This window comes from Erpetoichthys calabaricus, chromosome 16 (genome assembly GCF_900747795.2).
Source record: "Erpetoichthys calabaricus chromosome 16, fErpCal1.3, whole genome shotgun sequence".
NCBI lineage: Eukaryota > Metazoa > Chordata > Cladistia > Polypteriformes > Polypteridae > Erpetoichthys > Erpetoichthys calabaricus.
The window spans coordinates 97,194,487-97,203,353 of NC_041409.2; the positions used below are offsets into that span (position 1 = coordinate 97,194,487).

The 8,867-nt window shown below is 41.3% G+C and overlaps 1 long non-coding RNA gene across 1 annotated transcript in view; it reads left to right on the plus strand.

Annotated features, from left to right (window-relative positions):
* LOC114666396 (uncharacterized) overlaps positions 1-8,835 on the plus strand; it is a 43,470-nt gene extending 34,635 nt beyond the window's left edge. The window contains exon 3 of the long non-coding RNA XR_003718580.2: positions 7,868-8,835. This is a non-coding gene — a long non-coding RNA (uncharacterized LOC114666396). The remainder of the gene's footprint in view (positions 1-7,867) is intronic.
* The last annotated feature ends 32 nt before the right edge of the window (positions 8,836-8,867 follow it).

Consider the following 8,867-nt stretch of genomic DNA (forward strand, 5'->3'; position numbering starts at 1 on the left):
GAGAAAAGCGCTATATAAATGCAAAGAATTATTATTATTAGGGGTTGCTATGGTAGCAGTTGAGGAACTTCTCCTTGTTTGTTGGCCTTCTTAATGAAGCTTGCACTGTAAAACAGGTTGTCATCTGCTCGTGACTGCACTTAAGTCAGTCATTTTTAATTCCCCAGTGTGCAGATGCAAAATTTCCTTTGAATATAGAACTGAAATCTGCACTCGGTAGCCCCATAAATCGTTTAATTTATGGCTGACTTTATTTTTTTTTTCTCAACTTAAGCTGATGACCCTTTAGGGTGACCAGAGACACACAAGTTAAGAAATACTGCGGTAGAGGGTGATGTTAGGAAAGATGACTATTCTGTGATAGTAAGATGCACAGTGACGACCTCCGTAGTGTAGCAGAGAGACAGTTGAGTGTATAGTTTTACTGAAGTGCCATTTGTGGCAACTTTGTTGTAAAGAAGCTTTGTTCTTAGAGGATTGGTTAACCAGCGTATTGCCATTTTTAAATTCACACTGTTTTGCATGTAGGGGAAGATACTGTAAAAACCTGTTAATCGTGTCTGTAAATAAATGTTGGCCTGTTTATCAGAGTGCTGTAAGATAACATTGTCTGTTTGGGCTTGGTGATGAGTGGCCTGCCGTCTCCAAACAATGGTGCATTTTAGAACGACATCTGTGAAGTTCACCTCAAGCTACAAGAGCCTGTGATTGCCGACACAGGTTATTGCGCTATTTTTATTTTTCTGTATGCTGTTAGTTACACCTTGATGTATGCCTCGGCAATAATATAACTATCAATATATTTTAATCAGTCTTGTTTGGTTTTTTTCCCTCTGTCTCTACCTTGACATAAAGCTTATATCATGCCCTCTTACAAATCACTGCAGGAATGATAGGTCCGAGCAACAGAGGAAAATTTCGGAAACCAGTTGAGTCGTCCTGTTTAATGATTAGTCCAAAACAAAACCACACCTTTAGGCGATGCGATTGCTGGGCCCTTGAGCAAGGCCCTTAACCTTCAATTGCTCCAGGGGCGCTGTACAATGGCTGACCCTGTGCTCTGACCCCAAGGGGTATGCGAAAAGATGCATTTCACTGTGTGTTGCCCTGTATAACTATGTATGTGACAAATAAAGAATTATTATTATTAAAGCAAAACAGCTCAGCAGCCCTCTCATTCCAACAGGCTATCACATACTGTACCTCGACTGAGCCTTTCCGGAGATCCTGCAAACATACATGTGTGGCACACTATATGAAATAGTAAGGCGACTTGTGAAAGACCCACATGATTTCAGCCTAAATATTTGCATCTTAATGTCAAATGGGCGTTGTCATAAAAGATTTAATGTTCAAATATCCTAGGAATTGATTTATTTTTAACTTCAACTGTCATTTTTGTGTATTGTATGTCAGTGTAGTGGGTGTTTTTTTCCCCTCCCTTTTTACACTGGCACACGAGCAGTGCAGCTTACTACTTGTGCTTATTGCATGAAAAAGTTTATAAACAGCTTTGTAATTGACAATTAGTGCCATATGACTTTTTTTTCCCCCTTTTTAAAGGAGTTAAATGTTTTTATTTTTTAGCTGACTTTGGCAGGGCGTACTTTCTCTAAAATCCTTGTAGACGCAGCTTCTGACATTTTACTGCTGCGTTCATTCTCATTGACTGAAGCACTAGCAGAGTCCACCCAAAAAAACAAGAGTTTGATCAGTTCACTGGGGTAAACTGTGGTAACTTACCATACTATGTCATATTTCCTTACCAATATGGCTACAAGTGTGGTAGGTACTGGTAGTTTATGGACTTGCAAAAGTTTTAGTGAGTTTTTTTTAATATGCAAGAGTTTTGTGAATAAAGATTGGCCGGCTGTGTTGTGGCTGATTGCTTCAAAACGTGCCCAGACTATAATATAGTAAATGAAGTCACATTTTTCAAACATTGTGCTAAACGTCAGGAGCTAAAAAGGAGAAGGGCTTCAAACTATACAGTATGTCTCAAGCTACATCCACAATTATGAAGGTAAAATCCTGACGTTTTTAAAAACTTGTCTATTGTGAATTTGCATGGGACAAATATGTGATTACATTAGGCTTCTTTAGAAAACCAGAATTTCAATAGTCAGTCATTAAACTTTATTCAGGGGCTAGTGAATATGTATATAAGCTTAATACTGCAGTGGCGCTGGACAAGTTCTATCAGCCAAAGATGAGTCACAAAAGATGGAGCTGGCATGACATCAATAGCAGGAACGCCTATAAAAATGGCAACATTGCACATCTGCCTGTGCTTTTTCCAGTTAGTGTGGCCAAAGGCGAAGTCCTTTTAAGGATTGCAAGCATGTAAAGAACAGAAAATCCATCCATTGTGGTGCTCAGCGCTGATGCTACAATACATAATAACATGAATCTGCTGGACATTTTTCCTTATTAAAAAGCAAACATGTCTTCCGAGTCAGCAAAATGGTGAATGCCAAACAGCTTCATTGTAAGGGTCTAAATTTGTTTCCTCGGCTGGTGGATCTCCTCTCTGACAGACATGTCGACCTAGCACTTGATGAAAACTGCTGGATCCAGAAACAAAGTGTAGTCGTGGTACTCGAGGATTTTGTCATCCTCTGTTGGTCGCTTTCTCCTCTCCCAACCCTCTACTCTTGAAAGTGGAACAGGGAAATCGTTCAACTCATACAATACAGGAACTCCTCCCTTCTTTAACACTTGCTGCCCTGTCTCAGACCCTGGCTCTCGAAAATCCTTTTTTTTTTTTTTTAAATTTTGGCTACAAGCTTGGGTATGGGGACTAACCGTAAAACACACTCTCTGGATGATGATGATCCATTTAGATTGGGTTTCCGCATCGGAGGGAAATATATCAGAACTAAATACGTTGTTATACTTACTGGAAGCTCAACATAAATGTATACAAAAGTGTTCAGCTGTAGAGACGTTTTGTTTTTCTTGGACATTCTCGCCACTAAACAAAAATCACAACTGCAGTATGGATGACTGAAGTGACTGAGCTGGGTGAGATTTCACGGGAAGTGTATCATCATTACCGTGTATGTGTGTGTGTGTGTATATAGCAGGGACATCGAACTGTTGGCCGCAAGTCTGCGTCCCTATTACTTGCCCAAAGAGTTTGGACATGTTATTGTTTACATCCCTCCTCGGGTGGATGTGGAGATAGCGGGTGACGTCATCCATTCCACTGTTGCTAAACTACAAAGGCAGCACCCTGAGGTGCTTGTGCTAATCGCTGGAGACTTCAACCATGTAACGCTGTACAAATCTTACCTGCCTTCTCCCAGTATGTGGATTGTAACACCCGGGGAAATAGGACTGTTGACCTACTGTATGCAAACGTTAAAGACACATACAGCGCCACCCTGCTGCCTGCGCTTGGGAAAGCAGATCATAACCTGGTTCTGCTTCAGCCTCACTACAAACCAAGAGTGAGAGAGCTACCTACAACCACACGCTCATTCAGAAAGTCGTCCCCTGAGGCAGAGCAGGCTCTCAGAGACTGGATAGATACTTTATTAATCCCGAGGGGGAATTCACATACTCCAGCAGCAGCATAGTGATAAAGAAAATATTAAAGAGTGATAATAATGCAGGTATACAGACAGACAGTAACTTTGTATAACTGTAACATTTACCCCCCCCCCTATGGACTGGGATATCCTGCAGGGATCACATAGTGAGAACATTGAGGAGGTTGTTGACTGCACTGACTATATCAACTTCTGTATGGACATTGTAGTTCCAGTAAGACCAGTACGCTGCTATGCTAACAACAAGCCATGGATTGCGAGTGACATCAAGGGCCTTTTGAACCAGAAGAAAAGGGCTTTTAAAGGTGGTAATCAGCATGAGCTCAAGGGCGTCCAGAAGGAACTCCGAGTCCAGCTCAGGGCGGTGAAGGAGCAGTACAGGAGAAAGCTGGAGCAGAAGTTGCAGATTAACAGCCTGAAGGAAGTGTGGGATGGGATGAAGATCATCACTGGCTGCAGCTCAAAGCGGGGTGCCACCATCAAGAGAGACGTGGAAAGAATTCTGTCATTATGCATACACTTAACAATTTTTTTGTTGTTAGGACTCTGCTGCAAGGCAGAATACTTTAAAATACACAATACACTCGAAATAATAAACACAAGTATAAAAGACGGCAGCAATAAAACTTCAAGTCCAGACTTTTCCTGAGGTAGTACGCCTGCAGAGACCAGTGATCTGTGTGCATGGGTCTGCAGGGGAGGATTACGGGGGAAAGTGTGTGTGCACGTCTACAGGGGGGCAGGTTAGGGGTAGATGGACTTCACAGCTCTGGGGAAAAAGCTGTGTTTGTCTGCTGGTACGTGTTTTTGTGTTTCTGTACCACTTTCCCAAAGGCAGTGGTACAAACAGTCCATTTCCCGGATGGTTGAGATGCCGCAGCTATACATTTGGCCCTCTTCTGCACCCTTCCAGTATATACAGAGTCCAGGTCTAGGAGAGAACTTCTCACAAGCCCCTGTGCTTCTTCTCACCACCTGTGCTGTGCTCGGCTGTACCACACGGTCATACTGTGACAGAGAATGCTTTCTATAGCTGATCTGCAGAAGTTTGTGAGCAACCGAGAGGAGAATCCAGCACATCTCATCTTCCTGAGGAAGAAGAGTCTTTGTTGGGCTGCCTGTACCAGGTGAAATGTGTTCAAAGACCAGGTCAGATCTGATGTGATGTGGATACCCAGAAACTTGATATTGTCCACACACATTACAGCCGCCTCATGTATAAATATAGGAACATGTTCTGTTCTTCTGGACCTTCTATAGTCCACAATCACCTCTTCGGTCTTGCTGGTGTTCAAGGTGAGGTTTATTGCTGTGTTGAAGTAAAAGGTCCAATCGCATTGAAGAGTGTAGGTTTATCCACAACCGTAGCAGTGAGTGTGAAGATGGCGGAGGATTGAGAGGAAAATTGCTGTTTTACTTCCGGTACCCAAAATACTGGTACCGTACCATTGTTTTCTAATTGGGTACTTTTCTAGTACTGGTGTATACTGCAAAACCCTACTGTCTAAGTTCTCACGCATAGTCTCTTCTTTATAATCCACTCGCTGACAATATCGCTGTGAACTCGCAAGGGAGCAAAAAGAGTAGTAAAGTTGCAATTAATAAAATTGGGAATTTGATTTCTTTTTTTGTTGAATATATTTGAAATGCAGGTGACATGCTTTGTGAAAAGGTAAAATCTGTTGGTATGAAGTGCCTGATTCAGTAGGCTTTATTTCTGGTGGTTCTCGTATGCCACCCAAATGTTTATATAAAAACCAGTCTGAATGCAGTCTCAGGTTAAATTTAAAAGTGTGGGGTCACTGGGAAGCGGGCAAAATAAAACAAAGTGCTAAACGTAACCTCGTACAGCTGAGGAGATCAAGGCTGTTGTGTTGCCATCTGGTGGTGGGAAGTTTTAACTGTTAATTTTTTTTTTCTTCATGATTTTTGTAAGCTGGAAACATATCAGAGTTACTGAAGGGAGAAATAATAAATATGCCATCCCTCAGTTTGGAAAGACGTTTGGATTTTAGAGATGATTGTTTCAGTTTAAATGATTTATTTTTTTTTTTTTTTGGTTGACTGAGTTGCAGGTTATTGGCCCGCTGTGATTGGTTCACTTTAATACCTTGAGTAGCACACACAGTTTCTTCCAGTCACTGACCACCTAAAACACCACTGTGATTGTTTGCAGCCCCAGATTATGGCCACACCAAAAAGTATCAAAGCGGAATTAGAAAAGCTCAGTTTTATTAAAAGAAAGCAGATTGCAATAAAATAAGCAGCATCATTTACAGTGTTGATCAGATGATGAGTTTTGTTTTTTTTTAGATTTGATCTCATCTGTGTCCTGGTTGGCTGCACACCTGGTAGCCTTTTATTTGTGAGGTTGGCTGGCTGTTCAAGTGTCCTAAGCAAACCTGCACCACGAAGCTCCCTCCATTATTTTTTTATTTTTTTTTTTTTTATTGTGTACCTAAATGCTAATTTAATCCTTAATGCACCTAAACTGAAATGCCATTAGTTTCCAGAATGTGGATACGTTGTAGTCTTGATCATGAGTAGGGTTAGTTTTGTTGTTTGGCTGCGCCTGTGGTTTTCTTTTGTTGAGTGTTTGATCGTCTGACTGAATCTCCGAGCAGGAACAAGTCTTACAATGTCGGCATTGGGGGATTATGACGCAGAAAGGACCAATTAGGACCTGCTTTGGCAGTAAAGGGAGGCAAAACAGAAGTGATGCCAGTGGTGGTAGGAAAAGAGAGGAGTTTTTTGGAAAAGTGGTTGACAGTTTGACAGATCTAGAAGAAGATGGCCTCCCTTAAGATGGCTAAGGTGTAGTGTTTCAAGATTTAGATCTTTTGGAAAGAAGGTTGCCTTCGTAATCCCTACTGGTAGGGTGAACTGTTACAGTTTATTATTTGGAAGAAAAGCATCGCATTGCTAAGAGTTCTACATTGTTCATGTCTTAACACATTTCAAATTTGCTTATCCATTCTACTTACTGGATTTTTCCTGTCTGATTTCCATTATAACTTTTTTTTTTTTGGATGGTGTGCTGTACATTGTGGGGTCATTTCTTACGTGCTAAGTATTGTGGCAGGCATCGCTCACTGGGATTTGTTGAACTGTGTGTGTAGATCTATGCTGTGCAGTCAGTCGGAGTAGCATTGGTCAGCCCGTTCTCTATACAGATATATATGGTATCATCTGGGGGATCGGTACAACATAAAATTCTAAGTTGTACTACACATTGGTGTCTAATTCTGTCTAGAGTAGTGAAGACAGGTTTTAGATTTTTGGTTAGTGTAGCCTGCCCCATTGGCAGTTTAGTTTATTGTGGTGAATCGGTGCATTTTCAGACCCAGAATATTCATGATTGACTTCTACTTCTTGATTTGCTATTCTAGTTTTCATATTAGGTTGCTATTTTTGCTAGACGTCTTCACACTTGCTTCCATTTCAATGCTTTTCCCCCTCCGATCTTTACTGACATAATCTGTCCACCTCTGCTTTGGTCTGCCCCTGTCCTCCTTCCTTCAGCTTCAAATGTCGTCACCCTCTTGCCTACATAGTTGTCCTCTCTTCTCCTAACATGGCCATACAATTGCTGCATTCTTAGAGACTTCCACAACTTTCTGTTCTCCTTATTATTTTACTCCTCATGTTCATCTCAAAATCCTTCTCTATGCTACCTCTTGCTCTCAGTCTTGGGTCTGCTTCAGGGGCCATGTTTTAGCTGTGCACATCACTGGGTTGACTACCCTTATATAGATGGGTAGAAATATAAAAATTAGTGCTGGGCAACAAAATTTTTAATCGCGTGATTGTCTGATTAATCTCGATTTTAAATTTTGTATTAGTTTTGTTTATGATGTGTGTTTCTATTGTTTGGTGTACGTGAGTGTTTAGAAAGGACACTTTATTTATTCATAGGTAAATAAATTAATAATGTATTAGATATGAAAACTGCATGTGGATTCTAAAGAAGAGCAAAATTCCTATGGGAGGAAAACTGGGGTTAGGGTCCAGCAGGGTGGGCAGCTACCCTTGACATGTGATAGTGCTCAATGGGTGGGCAGAGTTAATTTTTATATTTTCAAACCATGGATCTGTGTATGCTGTGTAAATTAACGATTTAGCTACCACTGTTGTCATTTTCCTTGTGTATTTACACCATCTCTTAGTATTGGGATACTTGCCAGTCTAGTCTGATCTTGGTTTTCTAGTACAGGATACCCAGCATAACTCTGCTGCCCATAACAGTGTGCCAGGGGAGTTTTTTTTTTTTTGTCTAAACTATTAATATTTTTGATCTCCTGTCTTCTCTACAGGAAGGACTGAAAAAAATGGAAACTCCCACATCACCTCTGCCAGTGGCGATCTGCATGCCATTGCATCAAACCCAGCTTTGTCTTGAATTCAAGAGGAACGTTGCGGCCTCCACCTTGATGAAAGTTTGCTCATTTGCCCCTGACTGAATGCTCACGTCTTTCTTTGATCTCTGAATTGCTGCCGTCTGATGGATTTCAGACTGATCACCTCATAGGCAATGCAAACAATGGGCACATTACACAGTTTGAGAAATCTGGCAATGGCCACGCCAACTGGACTGTGAACATCCCAGTGGATGAAGGAGAGATGCCTGCTGATGAGCGTAGGTGTAGGCCTCAACAGCAGATGTGTCACATGTATTGTTTGACACTCTGCACAAACTAAACAGTTCAGCAGCTAAATGCTTAACGAAATTGAGAGCTCTTTGAAATTCTCAAAACAACTTGCTGCTGCCATCTTGACTTTGTTCTAAAAGAGTTACTTCTCACCGCTCCGTTGATGCCATTTTTTTTTTTTTTGCCTGTATGTGTCAACTTTTTAAATGTCAAAGAATTGAAGGTGAGGGGTCCTAACCCTGCACGGTTCTTTTTGATTTTTCTGAGAATGTTAGAAAAAGACTTAATTACTAAGAGTGTTAAAAAGGCAGAAAAGTGGCTGCGTAAACTGAGGGGAACAAACACGGTAGCTGTGAGCAGCCTGGCACTCCAGAGGATGATGAGGAGCACAGATGTGATGGCAGCTTCTGTTCTCTTAATTTTGCCAGTGGAATCCCACTGCAGTTGGTCTACACAATGCCAAGTCATGGACCCCCACTGGATGAGTGCCGAACAAGGACTTTGGAGGGGATCCTGTTTAGTGTTTTAACAATGGCATTTAGCCACAATGGAATTTCTCTTCTTGTGCAGAAATGGTTAGCTCCAGGTAAGTTTTTCCATAACTTGTACAAAAACACTGCAGAAAGAATCAAATGAATGCCTTTCTGAAATAAAACATTAACTT